The 24,712-nt window shown below is 48.1% G+C and overlaps 1 protein-coding gene and 1 pseudogene across 1 annotated transcript in view; both read right to left on the reverse strand.

Annotated features, from left to right (window-relative positions):
* SDR42E1 (short chain dehydrogenase/reductase family 42E, member 1) overlaps positions 1-17,861 on the reverse strand; it is a 55,132-nt gene extending 37,271 nt beyond the window's left edge. The window contains exon 1 of the mRNA XM_069216925.1: positions 17,772-17,861. The gene's annotated coding sequence lies outside the window, so the exon portion shown is untranslated. The remainder of the gene's footprint in view (positions 1-17,771) is intronic.
* LOC138267101 (adenylyltransferase and sulfurtransferase MOCS3-like) lies at positions 857-1,683 on the reverse strand (annotated as a pseudogene).
* Positions 17,862-24,712: the final 6,851 nt, after the last annotated feature.

The following is a 24,712-nucleotide window of genomic DNA, read 5'->3' on the forward strand; positions in this document are numbered from 1 at the left end:
CTGAGCCCAAGTCTGTAAGAAACCCTAGGAATGTCATTCTCTGAGATGGGGTAAATGCTGACTTCTGTTCATTAATGATGAAGCCAAGATCCTGTAGGAGCGCAATAGTCATGTTCAAGTTTGATATCAATTGAGGCCGAGATTGAATTGTCAGAAGGATGTCATCCAGATAGATGATCAGCCAAACTTCTTTTGTCCTGAGAACCTCTACCACCAGTCGAAAGAGTTTGGTAAAGCACCACATGGCAGGTGATAGGCCAAAAGGGAGGGCTTGGAATTTGTAGACCTGTCCCCTCCAATAAACCTGTAGAAATCTGTGGTGCAGATGGTATATAGGAACCGTGCGATAAGCATCCTTTAGGTCCAACCCTACCATCCATTCCTTCCTTTAAAAGATGAATACCTTCCATCTTGAAGTGATAGTACACCAGCCGTTCATTTAACTCTTTCAAATTTATGACTGGTCTGAACCCTTTGTCCTTCTTCTCCACCAAGATGATGTTGCTCAAAAACCCATTTGGGTGCAATACTGACCTGCGAATCGCACCTTTGTTCAAAAGATGTGCCATCTCATAATTTATCAAGCTCAACTCCTAGGATGAGTAAATCAAGGGTCTCTGGCATACCACCTGTACTGGAGATCAACATTTTGAAGTCTACCCCCTAATTTTCAAGGGAAAGAAAGGATATTGCTTACTGGTATATCCTCTGCGGGTGTTAGCCCTGTCCATATATATATATACACACACACACACACACACACACACACAAGAGACGGTTATATGATTGGACATTGGTTGTTATGGTTATCTATTCCCTATGGTTCATGGGAAATGTAATGAATGTTTATTTATTTTTAATCGTGTTCTTTGAAGCTGCTGGATAATAAAAAGTGAAGAAAGATGTACATAATTCTCGCTGCCGTTCCTGACATAGAGTCTTGTAGAATGTGCACAGATAGATTCTCTCCGGAGACAGCACAGTCAATTTTCTAAGGATGCATCTTGAGATTCCGAAATCATCCACCTACAGCATCAAACATCATCAAAACATGGCTGAAGGAGAAGTCCATTTCCAAAAGCATCTTTGCTATTTCCAGATTCTGCATCAGGCCCACAATTCCAGGGGCGACCCCAAGGACTCCACCATCTGCACAATTAGTCACTGTTTCAGCTGGAGGAGGTTTTGTAAAAAGGCATCGGTAGCAAGGAACCCCTTAATAATTATACACTGTGAGCTGTCCTTCCAATCTAAGGGAAGTGGCAGACACTAGTGGCTTGCCCATTAGAACACATGCGGCATTGATGAGATACCTGGTATGCACATTGTCTGAACAGTCAGCAATAATGTTATAGTGTTCAACAACCTCTAGTGCAGTCTGGAAAATTACAGTCATATGGTAAGGAATGTATTCTACAATGGAATTCAATAGTTTTAGTGTGATGCGGCACATTCAGATTTAGATACACCTTGCTTGTCCCCTGAATGCAAAACCTGTGTATGAAGATTGCTCAACAGCGTGATCCACAGTTCCTAGTCGGCCAGTGCCTGAAGCAGATAGTACTGGGCAAGAGGGCAGCCCAGATCTCCACAGCCAACCACTAGAACAGAAGAGTTTGCAAGGCAGAGCACCAACCTCTGGGACAATGAGCTGTCTATAGACCACAATATATCCTTATTCATTAGGCTGGGCTTTGCTTTTAATTAGACAATTCTGTCAGTGGGTGACATACACTTGGCAGAGATGAACTGCAAATTGGACTCCTCTTGCCAATGCACAAGCCTCTTTCTAAGTGCATTCACATCTTCCTCTTTTGCCAAGAGCTCCTCTCTGAGCCTGACAGCGTTGCCAGGTTCATTGGAGTTACACAAGTTTCCTTTCCCACAGGCAGCATAAGCCAAAACCAAAGACCTGTCAAACTTCCTACGGTATTGCGTGCATTCCCTCTTTCTTACTTAACATCTACAGGCACACTGTTGTTGCTGTATTGAAGAGTCACTAGCATGCTCATTCATGGTTAGCAAGCACAAATTATTTTAAATACACAGCAAAGCTTTGTGAAAAAAAAAAAATACAAAGACCTGTTGTGATGCCATAAAGACTGGTTGGGGGTTTCATCTGTTAAGAACAGGAGTGGATCTATAATGATGTATGCAATAAAAATGTTGTTCTCCTTAAGCCTCAAAGTATGACTGTATTGTAAATAACATACCTGCCTTTTTCTGAACCTGAGAAAATTGGTGCTGCTGTTTTTTAATAGAAATGCATTGTACCAATGAATTGGCACAATGGCCCTCATTACAACCCTGGCGGTCGGTGTTAAATCGGTGGTAATACCGCCAACAGGCCGGCGGTAAAAAAAATGGAATCACGACCACGGCGGCAATCGCCTACACATACAGCCATTTTAACACTCTGACTGCCACGGCAGTAGCAACAAACACCGCGGCGGTAACCGCCAACAGACAGGCAGAACCCGCCCATCCACCAGCCTTTCCGAGGCGGGACCAGCGCCATCAAAAGCACTTCGGCAACAGTACACAGAAGGGAAACCACTCACTTCTTGACACTCAACAAAGACCCAGGATGTCATGGAGCCCGAGCTGCACGTCCTGCCCATGCTGGTGTATCTTCTCATCTACCAGGAGTACGAACCTAGCACACAGGGGAGGGGGGAGGAAAAAGAGAGCGACACACACACGCAACACTCCCACCACCACCCTCACCCACAACACCATACACACAAACACATGCATCAACATTACATTTACACCCCGTAACCCTCTGGAAGAAAGCAAGGACAAAAGGAATTGAGTCAAATTAGTGATATATTAGAAGTAGTCAGATATATGTTATAATAATTTGAAAAACAGTATTTACAAAAATATACAATATGTACATAAGCGGTACATTGTCCACTCAAAATGTCCGTGGGCCACTGGGCCAAAACTCATAGGCCAGGCCCACACTTGACTCCTGCCTCAATAACGGAGAGAACAATGCAGGGGCATCAGGTCGAAAACACACAGGCACGGGGAATGGGGGGGGGCACCTCAGCCAGAAGATAGGACAACGCCACTGCTCCTCGAGGCGTCTCCATTTCCACAGCGATGTCCTGGGGAGTGCAAGGCCACAGTCTCTCAAGTCTCTCGAGTGGGTGGTTTTCCCATTGCTTGGTCCTGGGGAGTGCAAAGCCACAGTCTTGCAAGTCTCTCAAGTGGGTGGGTTGCCCACTGCTTGGTCCTGGGGAGTGCAAAGCCACAGTCTCTCAAGTCTCTCAAGTGGGTGGGTTGCCCACTGCTTGGCCCTGGAGAGTGCAAAGCCACAGTCTCTCTAGTGGATGCCTTCTTCCACTGGTTCTGGAGGGGGCTTTGTGCCCAGTGTGCTTCATCCTGGCAAGGAGGGGCTGAGTGGATGCCTTTTTATACTGGTTCTGGAGGGGGCTTTGTGCCCAGTGTGCCTCATCCTGCCAAGGAGGGGCTGAGTGGATGCAAATCTCTACTGGTTCTGGAGGGGGCATTGTGCCCAGTGTGCTACATCCTGCCAAGGAGGGGCTGAGTGGATGCCTTTTTCCATTGGTTCTGGAGGGGGCTTTGTGCCCAGTGTGCTTCATCCTGCCAAGGATAGGGTGAGTGGATGCATATCTCTACTGATTCTGGAGGGGGCTTTAAGCCTAGTCTGCTTCAACCTGCCAAGGATAGGGCGGGTGGATGCATTTCTCCACTGGTTCTGGAGGGGGCTCTGTGCCCAGTGATGCAACACTTGGGATGTGGAAGTTCACAGTCCCTCACCTGGGTGTCTAAGGCACGAGATTTACTGGGACCAAGATGCATGATAGTCAGTGGAGGCAGGGCTAGAGTCCATCCGGCAGCGGCTACGGCTGCAAACTGGTGGTATTGCCGGTGGGGGTGCTGCCAGTGGTGGAGGGAGGCTCTAGCCCCTCTCCTGCAGCCTCGGACAGCTGCCCACTGGGGCTGCTGCTGCTGGTAGTGGTGCTACTGTCAGCGGTGCTTGCAGCCATGCTTGCGGCGGTGCCTGCGGCGGTGCAGGTGGCGGTGCTGGCCGCGGTGCAGTTGCCTGTGCTGCCATTGGTGGGGGGAGGCTCTAGCCCTTCTCCTGTAGCCTCGGACAGCTGCCCGCTGGGGCTGCTGCTGCTGACAATAGTGGTGCTTGCGGCGGTGCAGGTGGCAGTGCTTGCGGCAGTGCTAGCGGCGGGGCTGCTGGCGGTGCTGGCCCCAGTGCAGGTGGCAGTGCTGGCGGTTGTGCTGGTAGCCACCAGGCCTTCACCTGCAGCCTCGGATGGCTGAAGTGTCTTGCCTAGTGTTTTGTGCCCCTTCCTCACCTTGGCAGATGGTGGTGTGACCTTGGGTCTGGCAACTGGAGGCTTTGAGATGGCCTTGCTGGGTGATGTGGCTCCTTCCCCTGGCTGGATGCTGTCCCCTTCTTCTCTTTGCCAGGTGGCGAATGGTTTTGGCCTTTTCAGTGGTTGGTGGCACACTGGCTGGGCTGACGGGTGCCCCCTTTGAGCCTCTGACAGCTCCAGGAACCACAGCAGATGTAGACTTGGTGGCTGAGGTGCTGGGCTGGGTTTTGGCCACCCTGGCCTGAGGGGAAAGGGGGGAAGGGGAGGGAAGAGGCCAATGTTTGCCAGGAAAAGCTTCTTAGGGACACTGGTGCGAGAAGAGGGAGAAGGTTCGGGAGTGGAGGAAGAGGGAGTGGTTGTAAGAGGTGTCTGTTTGGGTGAGGTGCATGGGCTGGATGCTGTTGTGAGGTGGATGGCTGTTGGGTGGGTGAGTGCTTGTGTTTGTGTACTTTGGGAGGAGGGGTCACAGACACAGTGGGAGAGGACACAGGGGACGTGTGCATGGATGTGGGGGTGGTGACTGCCAGTGAGGGATGTGTAGTGATGGGCATGCTGGTGATGGAGGTAGTGGATGAGGATGTAGTGCATGCAGGTGTGAGGGGAGATGCTACTGGGAGGGAGGTGGACGAAGAGGAAAAGGGGGACATAGTGGAGGCAGTGGATGTTGGTGTGTCTGCATGGGAATGTGCTTGTGTGAGTGCCTGTGGGATGAAGTGTGGTGCTTGTGTTTGCCTGAGCCACTTCTGTGTGTTGATTTGGGCGAATGCTGGTCTGGAGGTGTGCTTGGGATAGGCTGGGGTTGAGGGGTTTGGTTCTGGATAGATAGTTGGAGGGGGAGGATATAGATAGGGACAATGGCTGCCATCGGTGCGGAGGCCAGAGCCTGAAATACTCTCTGTTGGGCCACCACGCCAGAGTGAATACCCTCCAGGTATGCATTTGTTTGTTGCAAATGCCTTTCGACACCCTGGATGGCATTCAGAATTGTTGACAGCCCAACAGTGAGGGATCTCAGGAGGTCAATAGCCTCCTCACTGAGGGCAACAGGGCTGACTGGGGCAGGGCCTGAGGTGCCTGGGGCGAAGGGCGTTGCTGGTAGGAGGGGTGGCGGCTGTACCAGTTGTTGGGGTGGGCACAGAGTTGTCCGTCACTGCCAGGGAGTTTCCATCGGAGGAGGAGTCACTGTCTGTAATGTCCCCTGCTGTCCCTGTTGTGGTGCTCCCCTCGCCCTCCGTCCCACTGGTGCCCTCACCGTTGGTGGATTTGGCCTCCAGGCCCATTTGGGAAGCAGCTCCCTCCGTCGCCGATGCCTCTGCTCCTCCCCCAGATGATGCTAATGCACACAAGGACAGGGTGACAAAACAAAAGGGGGGGGGAGAGACAGAGGATACACTTGGTCAATGCCAGCAACACCACTACCGTTGGCGTACATAACACACAGGGAGCAGCCCTATGCAAAAGCCCATGCACTACCAGTTACAAAGCTAGTCACCAGCCCATGGGGTACCTTGCCTAACGCCATTAGCTGCACACCTGAAATCCACAGGACCCTCCCCAGTAGTAGATGCCCACTAACACCATTGGGGTAGGAGTGCTTCAGAGCCTGCCCAACAAGGGACCTACCCTGCCATCTGCACCCTGGCCTAGGGGCACCCATAGCCCACATCCCCCACCCAGGTCAACCCTTAACGCGCGCAAAGTCTGGATTCAACAAAAAGGGTGATTGTACCCCATGGGGTGACAAAACAAAAAGGGGGGGAGAGACAGAGGATGCACTTGGTCACTGCCAGCAACAACACTACCGTTGGCATACACAAATCACAGGGAACAGCCCTATGCACTATTCCATGCACTACTGGTTAGAATGCTAGTCATCAGCTCATGGGGTACAGTGCCTAACGCCATCAGCTGCACACCTGAAACAAACAGGGCCCTGACCAGTAGTAGATGCCCACTAACACTATTGGGGTTGGAGTGCTTCAGAGCCTGCCCAACAAGGGACCTACCCTGCCATGTTCGCCCTGGCCAAGGGGCACCCACAGTCCACACCCCCACCCAGGTCAACCCTTAACATGTGCAAAATAATGAATCTGAATTTGTACACACCCCCTTGTGGCTACTGTGATGCCCTCAAGCGCCCATCCAACTCCAGATAGGCCACCACCAGGATGGGGAACATCAGAGGGGTCAGGGTACGACGGGCACCCCTTCCTCGTTGGGAGGCCAGCCCCAGTTGGGTCTCCACTGTCTTCCTTGCCCAGCGGTGCAGGTCCTCCCACTGTTTGTGGCAGTGGGTGCTCCGCCTGTCAAAGACCCCCAGTATCCGCACCTCCTTGGTGATGGCACGCCAAATACCCATTTTCTGATGGGCGCTGACCTGCATGAAACAGACAGCAGAAAAGGGAAATAGTTAACCGTCCGGACCGTCACACTCATAGACCACCAGATCCCTCCCATCCCCTGACGCACATACATTGACCACCATACATGCAGCACTCTAGCCAGGACACCTCAGCCCCCCCTACATGTGGCTTACACACACAGCACTCCATACATTCATGGCCCAAGCATCATACTCACAGTGTACTCATCTGTTTGTCTGGAGGACTGCAGAGTAACGTGTACTGGGGTAGGACCCCATCCACCAGTCTCTCCAACTCCTCCACAGTGAAGGCAGGGGCCCTTTCCCCAGACACATGAGCCATTGTTGCTTCCAGACACAGGTCACAGCAGAACTTGCAGTGTAGGTCCTCTCCTGTTCAAGGTCAGGTAGCAAGTGAGTGAATAGATAGAAAATTGCGGTCACGTCCGCGGTGGTGCGTACCGTCACAACCGGCGTACATCGCCATTGCCTCCTGGAACCCATAGGGCCCAATGATAACCAATGCGAAGTTCCGCCGCGGTCATCGACCACCTACCGCAACGGCGAACAACGCCAGTGGAATTACCTCATTTCCACTTGTCCCTCTTCACAGGTCAGGCAGCCGCCATTTCAGGGGGGCACAGGCCATGGCACCTAACTGCATCACAGCAGACATTGGCACAGCAACTGACTTTCGGATTCACATACTGTTTCTATAAAGGAAAAGGTGCATCATTATTTCAATTGATGTCTGAATATGACCCTCTGCTCACTGTTTTCCTCCATATGCTTCAACCTCCGAGGATGAATATGAGATGGAGACATCCTCCAGTGTACAGACCCCTGGTGGACCTTGCAACAATGGAGGTCCGACACATTATCCTAACATACAGACTTGATCAGACCACAATCCAAGAACTGTGTGCCCAATTGGAGCCAGACCTGATGTCAACTATCTGCCAGCCCACAGGTATCCCCCCTCTAGTGCAGGTTCTGTCAGTGCTCCATTTCCTGGCAAGTGGTTCCTTCCAAACAACAGTGGCCATGGCATCAGGGATGTCTCAGACAATGTTCTCCAACGTGTTGACCAGAGTGTTGTCAGCCCTGCTGAAACACATGCGCAGCTACATTGTATTCCCACAGGTGGAGGATTTGGCCACAGTGAAAGCTGACTTTTATGCCCTGGGGCATATCCCCAAAATCATTGGTGCCATTGATGGCACCCCCCAGAGAAATGAACAAGTGTTCAGGAATAGAAAGAGCTATCACTCTATGAACGTGCAGATGGTGTGTTTGGCGGACCAGTACATCTCCCATGTGAATGCCAAGTATCCTGGCTCTGTGCATGACGCATTTATCTTGAGGAATAGCAGCATCCCATATGTGATTGGCCAACTCCAGAGGCACCAGGTGTGGCTAATAGGTGAGCTCAAGGTCCCCACCCAGTATAAGTTGGTGTCTGGGCATGGGGTTGTCCCTAAGGGTTAGTGTATGTCTAACAGTTGTCCCTCGATGTTTTCAGGTGACTCTGGTTACCCCAACCTCTCATGGCTACTGACCCCAGTGAGGAATGCCAGTGTTATTGTATCTGCGTGTGCCATCTTGTGCCTGGGTGTGTTTCCCTGTATGTTTGTGATTGCCCTGTCAGCTTTGCAATGTGTGCGTGGTGATTTTGTGGGCTAGGTGATTCTCTCTAATGGGCATGCTGTGGTGATGGGTGTCCATGCAGGTCTGTGATAGGGGTCCATGGATTGTTGTGGCATTCAGGGCTTGGTATTGGGATGAGTGGGTTGTGATAGTGGGGTATGTGTGAGGTGGTGGGCTGATGGGGTTGTGGGAAGGGGTGGGAGTTTTTGATGGCATGCAGGTTGGGTGGGGGATAAAGTAGTGCAAATTTGACTTACCATAGTCCAGTCCTCCTACTACTCTTGCAAGGCCCTCAGGATGCATGATCACCAAGACTTGCTCCTCCCATGTTGTTAGTTGTGGGGGAGGAGGTGGGGGTCCACCACCAGTCCTCTGTACAGCTACCTGGTGTCTTGCAACCACAGAACGCACCTTCCCCCGTAGGTCGTTCCATCTCTTCCTGTGTCATCCCTTGTTCTGGGGTGCTGTCCCACGGCGTTGACCCTGTCCACGATTCTCCACCATAGCTCCATCTTCCTAGCAATGGACGTCTGCTGCACCTGTGATCCGGAAAGCTGTGGCTCTACCCTGATGATTTCCTCCACCATGACCCTTAGCTCCTCCTCTGAAAACCTGGGATGTCTTTAGGGTGCCTAACATGAGCTGAGAAACATTCCTTCCCCCACCCTGATGACAATGCCGTTGTGAACTAAGAGGTAAGTCAGATGTCATGCGTCATGCGTACACTATATGCGGACTTGATTCAGAATTTACAGAAAGCAAAAACTGAGTCTATTAAATCAAAGAAAATAGTTTTTTTTTTACAGCAGACATACTGAGATCACATATTTGAAGGTGCTCTTGTATGTACCAATTGAAGAAAAAGCTGGTGCAGTAAGTTAAAATATTTGCCTAGGATTACAAGATCTGTGTCCAGTTTATGGGTCAAGAGCATTACAGTTAGGTTGAGTAGACTATTCAAGTCCCTACACCTGCAGGGCTGATAATTTTTTTATTAGTTTTAGATGCCTGAACATATCAAAGTCTACTTCCATTTGTATGTAGCAGACTCTGCAGATGTTGTATATTGGTTTGCTGACTTCAAATCAGTATTGCTAAAAAGATGGCAGTTTTACTAGACTGTATGCATAGCCAACAGTTAAATTCACAAGCTCACATGCATTGTTGAGGCACATGGAGATTAAGGGCCTGATTACAACTTTGGAGGAGGGTGTTAATCCATCCCAAATGTGACGGATATCCTGCCCACCGTATTACGAGTTCCATAGGATATAATGGACTCGTAATCCGGAGGGTGGTATATCCGTCACATTTGGGACGGATTAACACCCTCCTCCAAAGTTGTAATCAGGCCCTAAGTAATTTGTCCAGAATTTAGGGTGCCATGGATGTGGTGTGAGTGGTATATGTGAGGGTGTGTGGGGCGATGTGTTGGGGTGTGTGGTGTGAGGTGCGTGGATGGTGTATGGGTGATGGTGTTCTGTGGCTCAGATTGAGTGGGTGCTCCTGGCTTATGTCTCTCTCTGTTAACAATCCTTTTTTTTTATTGAAAGGGTTGTGGGTAATGTGGGTGTGTGTTTTACATTGGATTGGGTGTGTGGGTGTGGTTTGTGTATGTGTGTCAGGTGTGTGTAGTTTGAATTGTCCAATGTGGAGGTGTTTTTGAGCGCGGCGATGTGTACCGCCAATAGTTTACCGTGGTTAAAAGACCTCTGTGGTGATTCGTGGGTCCTGATACTGTGGGCGTATTCCCGTTGGTGTAATGGTGTGGGTTTTGGTACTGCCAATTTATCACTGACCTTTGGTCTGGCGGACTTTTGTGGGTGTCTGTATAGTGGCGGATTTCTCTGTGTGGGTCATAATACCTGTAGCGGAATACTGCTGCGGTCATGGTATGCTGGCGGCCGTCAGCACGGCGGTAGGTGGCATTTACCACCAGGGTTGTAATGAGGACCAATGTGTACAATGGCTATTGCAATTAATGCAAACAATGGGCCGTAACGAATTGTAGGGTGGTGGGATGAGAAAAAGGAAATGTGTGCGAAAAAACACACATCTACAAGACTTGTGCATGAGAGGGAATTGCTTAGACTAAACTGCTTGAATACTAAGGGCCAGATGTACAAACCGTTTTGCATGGCGCAAACTGAGAAATTCGCAGTTTGCGCCATGCAAAACGGCCATCGCGAAGTACATTCCTATTTTGCGAGTCGGTACTGACTCGCAAAATGGGAATGCGACTCGCAAATAGGAAGGGGTGTTCCCTTCCCATTTGCGATTCACACCGCAATGCAGAATTGCTTTGTGACCGCGAACGTGGTCGCAAAGCAATTCGCAGTTAGCACCCATGTCAAGTGGGTGCTAACTCATTCTCAAAAGGGAAGGGGTCCCTATGGGACCCCTTCCCCTTTGTAAATGTCGCCCAATATATTTTATCAGAGTAGGCAGTGGTCCAGTGGACCACTGCCTACTCTGAAAAAACGAAACCAAATGGTTTCATTTTTTATTTTGTATTGCAAATTGTTTTCCTTTAAGGAACACGGGCTGCAATACAAAAAAAAACCTGCTTTGTTAAAAAAGCAGTCACAGACATGGAGGTCTGCTGTCTCCAGCAGGCCACCATCCCTGTGAGTGCAGGGAAACACAAGGGGGTTGCAAATTGCGACCCACCTCATTAATATTAATGAGGTGGGTCTTTGCGACCCCCTTGCGATTCGCAGAAGGTATCTGAGACACCATTCTGCATATGATTTTGCGATTTGGAAATTGCGAGTCGCACCGACTCGCAATTTCCGATTCGCAAAAACATTTCTTTCTACATCTGGCCCTAAATGTAATACTTTTGCAAACGGAGGATTACAATTGAATTGCGAATGGGGCTCAAGCATATACCTACAACTCAATTCATTTATTTCAGCTTCAAAAACATGTATGGAATGCAGACCATGAGATTACAGTTTTGTTGTCACGCACTGATCATTTCTTTGAAGATTTAGAATTCTATTTGTACACCGAAAGCAAATATTTTCCCAGCTAGGTAATTATGCTGGATTACGTAATCAGCCTGAGACTTCTCTAGGTGTCTGGAACAAACTTTGCTTGGGGGTTTGGGGTATGGAGGGAGAGGGAAGGGAGATTCCCACCCCCAAGATATTTATTTTTATTTGAATATATTTCTGCAATTTTCAGCCCTGTTTCTGTGATATAAAGGAAAAAATAGAGTTCTTATAGGGATTTATTAAAGACACCTCAAACATTTCATAGAATTTCTGATTCCACAGCAAATCTGACCTCCGAGGAGGGGGCTAGGGTACCAGGCAATTATCTAACAAGTTTTAACAATATCAGGCCTCGAAAAACATACTTGCCCACTCACTCGTTATGGCGAGTCAGATTTCAGTTCTGGCAAGTGAGCTCCAGCTGGCAAAGAACAGATGTTATGTTCTTTCAGATATGAATGAGCAATAAAGAATGCTTTGTATTTGTACTATTATGTTTGCTGTATGTTCAAAGACAGAGTCAGATGTCACCTTATTTCTTTTTTACAAGTTGCTGCTTATTATTGTAGAGATTGTTGTTTACTTTGCTTTCACTGACTGCAAAGTTAAAGTATTTTGTATAGTACACTATCTGACGATCATTGTCAAATAAAAAGGCTCTAGGATGAAACTTTCAAATACAAAACATTTAAATAACTTATAAATGAACAGTAAAACTAGTTCAAAATATAGCAACAAGTAGGAAAGCACATTTATTGTAATTCATAAATGTGATGGAAACAAAGATTTTAATAGGATCAGAACAAATCAGAACAATTTACTTTGTGTTGTGCGAATGAATAATATTTGTAGAAACATGGGCCCATATTTATACTTTTTGACGCTAAACTGCGCTAACGCAGTTTAGCGTCAAAAAATTTAGCGCCGTCTAACGCCATTCCGAAGCGCCATGCGGGCGCCGTATTTATGGAATGGCGTTAGCCGGCGCAAGCAGACCGGCGCTGCCTGGTGTGCGTGGAAAAAAACCACGTAGACCAGGCAGCGCCGGCGTAGGGGGAAAATGGCGCTAGGGCGTCTTAAAATGGCGCAAGTCGGGTTGACGCTAAAAAATCGTCTTAACCCGATTTGCGCCATTTTTTCGACGCCCAGACGCCATTTAAATGACTCCTGTCTTAGTAAAGACAGGAGTCATGCCCCCTTGCCCAATGGCCATGCCCAGGGGACTTATGTCCCCTGGGCATGGTCAATGGGCATAGTGGCATGTAGGGGGGCACAAATAAGGCCCCCCTATGCCACCCAAAAAAAATTGGAAAATATAAAAAATTATACTTACGTGAACTTACCTGAATGTCCCTGGGGTGGGTCCCTCCATCCTTGGGTGTCCTCCTGGGGTGGGCAGGGGTGGCAGGGGGGGTCCCTGGGGGCAAGGGAGGGCACCTGTGGGCTCATTTTGAGCCCACAGGCCCCTTAACGCCTACCCTGACCCAGGCGTTAAAAAGTGGCGCAAATGCTGGGTTTTTTGACCCGCCACCTCCCGGGCGTGATTTTTGCCCGGGAGTATAAATACGACGCATTTGCGTCGCCGTCATTTTTTTAGACGGGAACGCCTTCCTTGCATCTCATTAACGCAAGGAAGGCGTTCACGCTAAAAAATGACGCTCTTTGCCCATACTTTGGCGCTAGACACGTCTAACGCCAAAGTATAAATATGGCGTTAGTTTTGCGCCAAATTTGCGTCGAAAAAAACGACGCTAATTCGGCGCAAACGGAGTATAAATACGGGCCCTGATTTCCAAAAATTATCGTTTGTGCTCTATATCATTTGATCAATAAACTTGCATATCAGTTGGAGATTTTGTGGCCATTTCAGTGGAAATGTGCTGACTGTAAAGGGCAGTGCGCTACCACATCATGCTTTAGAAGTATATTTATTAAAAGTGAGAGTTTCTAACATGAGGTGGGAAACATTCCTTCTCCCACCCTGACAACAATGCCGTTGTGAACTAAGAGGTAAGTCAGAAGTCATGCGTCATGCGTACACTATATGCGGACTTGATTCAGAATTTACATAAGGCAAAAATTGAGTCTATTAAATCAAACAAAAGAGTTTTTTTACAGCAGACATACTGAGATCACATATTTGAAGGTGCTCTTGTATGTACCAATTGAAGAAAAATCTGGTGCAGTAAACTAAAATATTTGCCTAGGATTACAAGATCTGTGTCCAGTTTATGGGTCAAGAGCATTACAGTTAGGCTGAGTAGACTATTCAAGTCACTACACCTGCAGGTCTGGTAATTTTTTTAATTAGTTTTAGATGTCTGAACATATTAAAGTCTACTTCCATTTGTATATAGCAGTCTCTGCAGATTTTGTATATTGGTTTGTTGACTTCAAATCAGTATTGCTAAAAAGATGACAGTTTGACTAGACTGCTTGACTAGCCAACAGTTAAATTCACAAGTTCACATGCATTGTTGAGGCACATGGAGATTAAGTAATTTGTCCAGAATCACAGGATGTTGAGACAAAGCCAGGAGTTGAACATGGTTTCTCCGTTCCACAGACTGCAGCTCTGGCCCTAATGTCACATCCTCTCCTTAATAAAGATAATTACCTGACCTTCATCAAGACATTGGATTTGATTTATGGGCTAATCTGCCAGATATCCTTCCTCCAAAACCTGCTTGGAGGCTCTGCAGTGTGTGGAGCTGCTGAAGGTAACAACATTCAACTGCAGGGCCCGTTGATACACCACTTTCTGAGCTTTCCCTAAATAAAACTGAATGTTACAACATTTGTGCTTGGCTGTTGTATGGTTCATCTAAACACCATAAATATGGGGCATTAAGGATCAATACAGAAAGACATTGTATTCTATGTTAGAAATCCCTAGGTGGAATGTCCAGATGCTGTTTTTCTTGATGAGGAAGCCTCACCCACATAATTTGGCATGCTTCATCATAGGGTTCCTCATCCACCATGTTGAGATATTACTGCCAGGGCGGACTCAATTTCATCAGTGTGAGGGAATTCTCAATAAATTATAATTCCTGGATAATTTCAGGGATCCAGATACAATTACCTTAAGGTAACCTTAAAGGATATTCCTTTATTTTTAGGTACCCTGGGTATGTTTAAAAGAAAAAAATGAATGATGTTTCCGGGCACTATGACCCTCACATCTATTTTCCTGGCAAAAGGCAGGTTTTGGGCACTGTGCCTCTCACACACTTTTCCTGTCAACATGTTTCTGCCAATAAACTAGCTTGTTATACGGTGTTGTGCATTCATCAGGGCTGATAGAGATTAAAGATCCCCCTTAAACTAGAATACCACCTCTACACGTGAGTGAAACAAAGGCTTCCTACCTTATTAGCAAGGCAATGACAACCTAGAGAATAGACATCATATTAAATACTGCTGACAAAATTGTCACAGTTAATTCATAGTGATGTCACATCAGCACATGTGGTTCTTACAGTGACAATGCAAAATGTATTAAGACCTCCCTCACACCTATGGGGTTGAGTCCTCCTTGGTAGTAGCATGTTACCGGGGTGGGGGTGAGGAAGCCTATGCTGAAGAAAGCCAAAGTACGTGGGTGAGGCTTCCTCATCCAGAAAAGCTGGGTCTGGACTTTCCGCAGAGGGATATTAAACACAGAGAACACAAAGTCCTTCTGTATTCATCCTTGATGGCTAGTGCTTATTGTGTTAAGATGTGTTACCCTTGTGGAGGACCTAGGTATGCACTTTGTATCCCACTTAATCTCCTCATGTGATTGCATAACATGATTCAGTTTTTCAAAGAAAGAAAAAAGGCACATTTCTGTCTCACTACCTCGTTTGCTTCAAACTTGCAGATGAAATTCCATGAAATGCTAGATGTCTTTTCTTAATGCCCCTGCCATGGCTCAACATGTAACTGTGCAGTATTGTTTAAGGCCTCAGGTGGTTTTCTTGCTAGGTGCCATTTGCGACCTTGTGTGGTTTTGATTGCAGGCAGGCCTAGGAGCGCCTCACACGCACAGATTACACGAGCAAACTAGGGGCCACATGTACGTATACTTGGAATTGTGATTCCCTAATTGCGATTTCATGCGAATCGCAAATAGGGAATCGCAGTTCCAAATGTAAGAAACTCCATTGACTTTCTTTTGCGATTCCTGAAGGGTTGCAAATAGACCTGCATCATTAATATTCATGAAGTAGGTCGCAATTTGCAACCCACCTGGAATCATAAAAATCACAGAGATGGTGGCCTGCTGGTGTCAGCAGACTATCATGTTTGTGATTGCTTTTAAACAAAGCAATCTTTTTTTTTTTTAAACGCAGACCGTTTTCCTTAAAGGAAAACAGGCTACGTTTAAAAAGAAAAGAAATTAAACGTTTCAGTTTCATTTTTGAAGAGCAGAGTTTCATTTTTGAATAGTAGGGAGTGTCCTCGGGACCACTGCCTGCTCTTCAAAAACGATTTTGAATGCTTTCACAAAGGGAAGGAGGTCCCTTGGGGATCCCTTCCCCTTTGGGAATGGGTTAGCACCAATTTGAATTTGGTGCTAAATGCGACTGTTTTGCGACTGCATTTACGGGCACAAAACGATCGTACATACCATTTAGAATGGGTATTAGGAAGGGATGCCTTGAACACGCCCCTTCCTAATACTGAATTGCAAAACCCAAATTGCGATTCAGTAACAAGTTACTGAATCGCAGTTTGGGCTTTGTACATCACAAAAAGCATTTTTCTAGTGGCAAACAGGTCGAGAATCGGCCTGTTTGCGACTAGAAAAATGCTTTGTACATGTGGCCCCAAGGTCCCCAGTTGCAAAATGGAGCGGCACCTTCGTCGGTAACACTCCTCCTCCACCAATGGGATGAGACTATGGGCCAGATGTAGCAAAGTTGGGAATTGCGACTTGCAATTTGCGAGTCGGAGCGACTCGCTATGGGGTCGCAATGACCCACCTCATCAATATTCATGAGGTGGGTCGCAAATTGCGGCCCCATAGCGAGTCTAGGCACTCGCAAACATGGAGGCCTGCTGTAGTCAGCAGACCTCCATGTTCGTGACTGCTTTTAAATAAAGCAGTTTTTTTTTTTTAAGTGTAGCCCGTTTTCCTTAAAGAAAAATGAGCTGCACTTAAAAAAAAATCCGAAACCTTTAGTTTCGTTTTTTTTTTCAGGGCAGGTAGTGGTCCCTTGGACCACTACCTACCCTGAAAAAATATTTGTGGGTCCATTCACAAAGTGGAAGGGGTCCCATGGGGACCCCTTCCAATTTGCGAGTGGGTTACCATCCACTTGAAGTGGATGGTAACTGCGACACCATTTGCGACCGCATATGCGGTCGCAAATGGTATTGCATACCACTCCGAATCGCAAATAGGAAGGGAACACCCTTTCCTATTTGCGATTCTGAAATGCATATTGCGAGTCGGTACCGACTCGCAATATGCATTTCTGCATAGGGAAACGCGATTAGCGAGTCGCAAACGGCAATTTTTGCCGTTAGCGAGTCGCTATCCGTTTCCTGCATCTGGCCCTAGGTGACACGTAACTATGAACTGCTCTCGGCCACGGAAAATGTGAACTTTCCTAGATACATCTGTGCTGCAGTGCGCAGATATAAAACGTTTGCGTATTCTCTCTTTAAATGTAAATGAAAAACTACGGAGACGTCTATACTTTGCGGGTGACACACAGTGCTGAGGCGCTGAACAGGTTGAACAGCAGCGGTGGGTTGAGGCAGACGTTGCTGCAGATCACACACATGTCCTTTCCTAACCCCGTCAGCCGTGTGCTTTTTTGTCTCTTCGTTACGTTTTGTCCATTCAGGGCTCCGTCTGACCATCTCTCCCAGAGCATCTCCCCGCCACGTCCACCTGTCATCTCTATTCTACGTCTTCCTGTCTCTCGTCCCTGTGTCGTTAGCCATCATTCTTTCTCTTCCTCCCTCGCACCCTCCCCCTTCTTTGACCCCACGCTTTCCATGTCTTTCTTCCCCTTTTCCTCAGTCCTTTACCCCTCCTCAGTGTCAGTGGCTCTCCTCCCTCGCCTTATTTCAGGCCTCCTTGCAGCATTCACTCCATCATTCTGTTGCCCTCTCCTTTGTCCTTCTGCATCCATCTCCTCAGTTAGTAGAGGTCATGACTAGTGTTTTCGAAGACAGCACAGTCAGGGCTCTCGGGAGGTAAGTTCAAGGAGATACCACTTACAGGGAAGAAGGGACAGAGCAAAGAGGAAATGGAGGCGAGCATTAGAAATCACGGGCTGGAATGAGTACGGAGAAGGAGCTGGAAAGAGAAGAGATAGTGGGTGGCGAAGCCGGAGGCAGATATAAAACTAAAAGAGAAGAGGGGGAGGTGAAGAGACCAGGCTGCCTTTACTTACGCACCCTATAGGTCTTGAGCTCTGCTCCGTCCCAGTCCGGGTCCTTCAGGGGTTAGTACAGGCTGCTGCCGCAGACACAGGTGCTGCACACCAGTCTGACTCCACCGCCGACAGCGCTCTACCTCAGATGCTCAAAACAGGTACATACGGCACACACGGTGTATTTGTTTACAGCATGTGACCAGGCGTTACAGCCCTAAGTTGAGTCTCATGACTCTGTGACGTCAGCTCTCTCATTGACTGGCATGCCCTCTTGCAAGGGAAGCCTCCTGTAACTCCTCCTTTTTTACCAACCCATCACAGGGTTGGCTATGGCCAGTTATGCTTGCTGACCACATCCGGTCTGTGACCACCTGGGAAAGGGTGGATGGAAAGGTAACTTTAGAAATAATTGACAAGCAGCACCGGGATTTACAGGGCTGATGATGCACATGCCCGGGGCTCTTTCAAATATTATGCTGCTTTGTGTCATTAGTGCACGGTCCCTGAGGGCCCCCAAGTAATCCAGGCTAGGCCTGGTGCCTTGTCACCCCGGGGCTGCTTAGAATTAATTCAGCACACCAAAATCATTACTGGCACAAACTTAGTGCATGTGCCTCAGGAAAATACAAGCAACCTAGGACCGGTTTCGCCCTCAGTGTTATACTTCAAGCATTCCATCCATCGCTTTTTTGTAGACTTTAGTGTGCCACCCTATGTGGGATGAGTATGCCCAGACGTGGGTTCCATGCACACTGTGCACTGGAAACAAGCTGTGCCCAGCTGATGAGCCCATAACTAGGGCAAAACCAGTCCTGGATTGTGTTTCAGTTCTGGGAGTACCTGGGTTGGCATTTCTGGTTAGACTGTTCCAATTGGAGGAGGGTCAAGACTGATTTGCATATAGCTGGGTCCAAACAGAAGTGACATGGTGTGCAGAATAATGATAGATTGGGATGCAGCACTGAGCAATTACCATGGCTGAGATTAATTCAAGCATTCCATCCATCACTTTTTCATATATATCGTTTCCTTGAGGCAAATGCTCGGAGTTGTGGAAGACCAGTCTGTCAGTGTCAAACTTTTTGTTTTGCGCACGAGCTAGAATACGCTGTAACAGATATATGTATGTTTCCGAAGTTCAAGAGATAGATATGTCTGACATAGTGTTGCTCTCCATGAGTCATATTTGTAAAAAAAATGGTCAGTTCCTTTTGAAATGCTCGTCCTACTTGAAGTTTACATTTAAATTAAAGGACCAGCCTAAACTTTGGTGTCGGTTTAATCATTTAATCATGTTTATCAGCGATACATACAGCTACATCTATATAATGCATTATTATCAAAACCAATAGTACAGGTGCATCAGGAGGTTTGCAACTTTTTGGAATGACTGCCAATGTTGCTTGTAGTTGTTCCTCCCTAACAAAGATGACTTTCCCAGCCACCAAACCCCATTGGTGGAGACAATTCAGCCTCTCACCCACATGCAAGGGTTCCTTCTTCGGGCAGAGGGATATAGACCCTCTGTAACAACACACTGCCTAGTGCGAAATCATGTGAGAAAATAGGAATGGAAACCAGCATTCTTTTTTCTATAAATAATACCTCCTAAACCTAGATAATGCGAACATAGGGCCAGATGTAGCAAGCCGTTTGCATGTCTCAAACTGCGAAAATCGCAGTTTGCGCCATGCAAACGGCCTCCCGAAATGCTCATTCCCAAATTACGAGTCGGCACCGACTCACAATTTGGGAAATTCGACTCGCAAATAGGAAGGGGTGTTCCCTTCCTATTTGCGACTCGCATCGCAATTCAGAGTTGCATTGTGACCGCGAATGCTGTCGCAAACCAACTCGCAGTTACCACCAGTGTCACACTGGTGGTAACTCATTCACAAGTCGCACTCTCGGACTTTCCTACATGTGGCCCATAGTCACAATAGTTTCACTTGTCAAATACCTACAGAAGACTATTAGTTGTGGTGGCCCGAAATACAAACTATGCACATCTGAAAATAAGGAGAGTTCCTGATATTTTGTCACAATCGACTGATACTTCATTAGGACAAACGCAAAAACAAAAAAAAACTTGCTAACAGAAACATTTTCCCAAAATTAGGATCTAACTGTTATTTCAAACTGCAGTACATGTGAGTGGACTGTATTAGGCAGGGGTGCTTCCCACCAGCTCAGCCTTCCTCAGGCCGTGTTGCTTACAGAGATCAGACATCAGTCGTGGCCCAGGCTCTCTCCGGTCTTCGTGTGAATGGAGCTTGCAGTGCAAATCCAATTATTCGGTCGGTTTTGTATGTTGGAGGGAAGGTTGCTGTGACACAGCACGAACTAAATACAAGCACCAAGTGCATATCTGCTTTCTTTAGAAAAGTTGAAATTTGCCTTCAAATTAAGTCTGTGCCCAGTGCAGGACTTTTGTTGCCATTAGCTCACAATGCTAGAAGTGCTTAACCTGGAAGATAATTTACAGTCATAAACCAATGCCCGGAAGACCTCTACAACTTAAAGGATGCCCTGATGCCTGTGGGTCGGTTTTACAGGTGAGAGCTCTCTCATAAACATAAACCTGAAAGACTTCTGCGGCTTTAACTAAGTCATTATGTTCTAAGTGCAACACAACTGTCAATAAGGTTCAAGGGCACATATGCAACTGACATATAGGTGTGTGGTCAGACCCACGAAACCAATGTAACCATGAGGAGCGCCATGCTGTCAAATGCTAGAGTACCCTGAAGAAGAGCTGATTGAGTGTTTCTATGTGCTGCCAGATGCCAAAGCTTGTAAATGCTTCGTAACCGGGGGGATTGTGCTTGTATCAGAGGAATGAGACTGTATGATCAGTGGGCTCAGAGGGGTCACTTTGCTGTCCTAGCCACGTGCAATCTCTGCAGCTCCAAGGGTCAGTTCTCGGGCCACAGAGCTTTGCAAAGTGAGTATCACTGCCTGAACATTTAAAATGTATGCAACCAATGGAACTGCTTTCCAGCATGAAGTGTTAGCACTGTTAAAATGGGCATATTGCGAGAGACTGACCTACTAGCTAAGGTGTAGATCTCTATGCTTTGTTTAAATTGGGTGGAATGATCTAAGACCTTACTGAAGCCATTAGATGGCAAAGTAAAAAAGTGGTATTATTAACAACACACCAGGGCTGCATGAGATGGAAGGCAAATTGGTATAGTTTTATTGCTTTAAAAAAAAAAAAAAACATTATTTGCCTTTAAATTGAGATATAACATTTCCGAGAAGTTACACAAGCGGATCACTGTATAGTGTCTCTGGGAAAATACAAATATATATTAAACAATAAAGATAACTCTCCCTACCCTCCTCCCCTTCCCCCAACTCCCTTTAGGGCCCCCTGCAACTCTTTGATCAGCCCCACCAGCCTGTTCGTTACTTTTCATCCCCCTATCCATAGTTGCAATCCCTCCATTGACAGCCCTTGGTCCTATTTCTCTTATGTCTCTCTTGAGGCCATTTTCAGTCTGGTCTATATCTCCAAGGAGTGGTATGCAATCCGGTTTCCCCATATCTTTTGAAATTTTTGCGGGCATCCTCTATTAATATACGTTGTCTTTTCCCCCCATCATGAACCCATCCATGCCCTTTTTCCATATGCTTATTGTCGGGCAGCTTTCAGCCCCCCATAGACATACTATGGGGGTCATTACAACATTGGCGGTAAAAGCCGCTTGCTGCCGTGCAGAAGACCGCCAATACACTGCCGCGGAAATCCGCCACAGCTATTATGACCCACATCTCGGAATCCGCCGAAATTCAAACACCCACACAAGTCCGCCACACCAAAGGTCAGTGATAAACTGGCGAAAACAAATCCTCAACCGTCACGCCAACAGAAACACGCCCATGCTATCACGACCCACGAATCCACGCGGCGGTCTTTCAAATGTGGTATTCCATTGGCGGTACACACCGCCGCGCTCAAAATACACACACATCTCCAAAACACCGCCACATTGGACAATTTGAAATACACACATCTGATACACATACAAACACCACTCCTACACACCCAACACTATATAAAACACACACCCACATCACCCACAAACCCCTACGACCAAAAATTTTGACGAAGGCCAGAGAGACTGTACAGCATAGACAACCCCACCACACAGAGGCACACAACACCATCACCCACACAACATCCACGCACAAAACACCACACACCAATACACATCACCACACTCATCACCACATACACCAACCCACACATCACCTACACCACCCCATGGCATGGCAAAGGCACCCCAGGTTCTCCGAGGAGGAGCTCAGGGTCAAGGTGGAGGAAATCGTACGGGTAGAGCCACAGCTATTTGGATCACAGGTGCAGCACACCTCCACAGCTAGGAAGATGGAGCTATGGCGAAGAATAGTGGACAGGGTCAACGCAGTGGGACAACACCCCAGAAATCGGGAGGACATCAGGAAGAGGTGGAACGACCTACGGGGGAAGGTGCGTTCCGTGGTCTCAAGACACAACATCGCGGTACAGCAGACTGGCGGCGGACCCCCACCTCCTCCCCCACAACTAACAACATGGGAGGAGCAGGTATTGACCATTATGCATGCTGAGGGCCTTGGAGGAGTCGGTGGAGGAATGGACTCTGGTAAGTCAAATCTTAAATATCATATCCCCCACCATACCTGCATGCTATCACACACCCCCACCCTCACCCCCTCCCCTATCACTCCAACTCCTCACTATTGTACTAATAACACAAACCACCCATCCCAACACCTAGCCCTGCATGACACAACAAAGCATGGACACCCCTCACTAAAGCATGCCCACTGCACATACCCATAACACCCCCCCCCCAACCATCATCACACAAGCCCCCACACAGGAATCCTAGCACCGGGGTACACGCTCACCCACCCATTGCACACCATGACACACACACATGCAATAATCATGCTTTTACACACCTGCAGGACCACTACCCAACGTCACCAGACATGAGGGTCCAGACATCTCTACCCCACCTACAGAAGAGGCCCACAGTGATGACAGCAGCTCTGGCCAACTGGATTCAGATGACCAGCCCGGACCATCGTGGGCCTCTGGATAGTCGGTTCCCCTCGCACAGGCACAGCCCACCACAGACCTTCCACCCTCTGGTAACACCAGCACAGCACCCACCCAGCGGGCCCATACCTCCGTCCCCAGGACACATCAATCAGCAGTGTGTCCACCACTACAGGGAACCCAGGATAACCCACCACCCCAACAACAACAGGGACCTGGGGGCAGTGGTAGTGGGCACACGGTCCAGGGGAAGGAGGCCCAGGAACACAGGGGAACTGGGAGGGCTGCTGTGCGACAGGGGGCGGACAGGCCAAGGGAACCCACTCTCCACCAGGCCCTCTCCTCCATCATGGGAGCATACCACCACTCCCAGGAGACGATGGCTACGGTCCTGGCCAAGTTTCAGGAGACCCAGCGCATGCAGGAGGAACAGTATTTGGGGTTCAGGGAGGAACTCAGAACCATCAGCTCTGCCCTGTGCACCATCGTAGGGGTGCTGAAGGAGATACTGAACACCAGGAGGGACACCGTGGCACTCCAAGGGGCCCCTGACACTAGCATGGACCATGAACTGCCCACCACCTCCGCCGGCGCTAGTGGACAGGAGGCACCGCCACAGGACCACCACACCAGCAGCCCACCCCCTGCAGATGGAGAACCACCCCGCAAGCGGTCCCTGAGATCCAGGAACAGGACAGAGCACGATGGCAAGACCCCCGCCAAGAAATGAGACCACCCTGATTGTCATCCCACTGTCCCACTTTGTAACCCTGTCCATATTGGAACTGCCCCAGCTCCACTTCCTATGCCCATATGGGCAGTGCACCTGTGAGACTAATAGACTGGACTCTGCCATGGACATTCCTCCACCATCACCCCTCACCATTTTACCACCCTCCTCCAATATTTAGCACTTCAATAAACACCCTTGAAGCACAAAACAATCTGGAGTCAGTCTGTGATTTTGAAAATGTGTATTAGCAATGACAGTGACAAAATCCGTTCTCAAATGTAATGTCAACATACCTATGTCACACATCACAAGTCCATGAAGAATGTAAGCAGATGACACACGTTGGTAACCACACCTGTGAAACCGTAATGGAAATGTACAACTCAGTTACCATATACTGCTTGAAATTGACAGACAGGATAGAAATAGAAGTGTGAAAGTACTTGTAGTAGGCAAGAATGTGTTCTCACCTGTGTGTCACTGGAAATATTGCTGGATGACTGAGTCCCTGTTGTCAATGTCTTCTTCCTCTGCTTCCTCCTCATCACTGTCCACAGGCTCCACAGCTGCCACAACACCGTCATCTGGACCATCCTCCTGCAGAAAAGGCACCTGGCGTCGCAAAGCCAGATTGTGAAGCATACAGCAGGCGATGATGATCTGGCACACCTTCCTTGGTGAGTAGAATAGGGAACCACCTGTCATATGGAGGCACCTGAACCTGGCCTTCCGGAGGCCGAAGGTGCATTCGATCACCCTCCTAGTCCGCCCATGGGCCTCATTGTAGCGTTCCTCTGCCCTGGTCCTGGGATTCCTCACTGGGGTCAGTAGCCATGACAGGTTGGGGTAATCCGGGGCCCCCTAATAGCCACACACGGTGCCTCTGGAGTTGACCCATCACATAAGGGATGCTGCTATTCCGCAGGATGTAGGCGTCATGCAATGAGCCAGGGAACATAGCATTTACCTGGGAGATGTACTGGTCTGCCAAACATACCATCTCTACATTCATCGAATTATAACTCTTCCGGTTCCTGTACACCTGATCACTCCTGTGGGGGGGGACCAAAGCCACATGGGTCCCATCAATGGCACCTATGATGTTGGGAATATGTCCAAGGGCATAGAAGTCACCTTTAACAGTAGCCAAATCCTCCAC

The sequence above is a fragment of the Pleurodeles waltl genome, chromosome 12, assembly GCF_031143425.1.
Source record: "Pleurodeles waltl isolate 20211129_DDA chromosome 12, aPleWal1.hap1.20221129, whole genome shotgun sequence".
NCBI classification, from domain to species: domain Eukaryota; kingdom Metazoa; phylum Chordata; class Amphibia; order Caudata; family Salamandridae; genus Pleurodeles; species Pleurodeles waltl.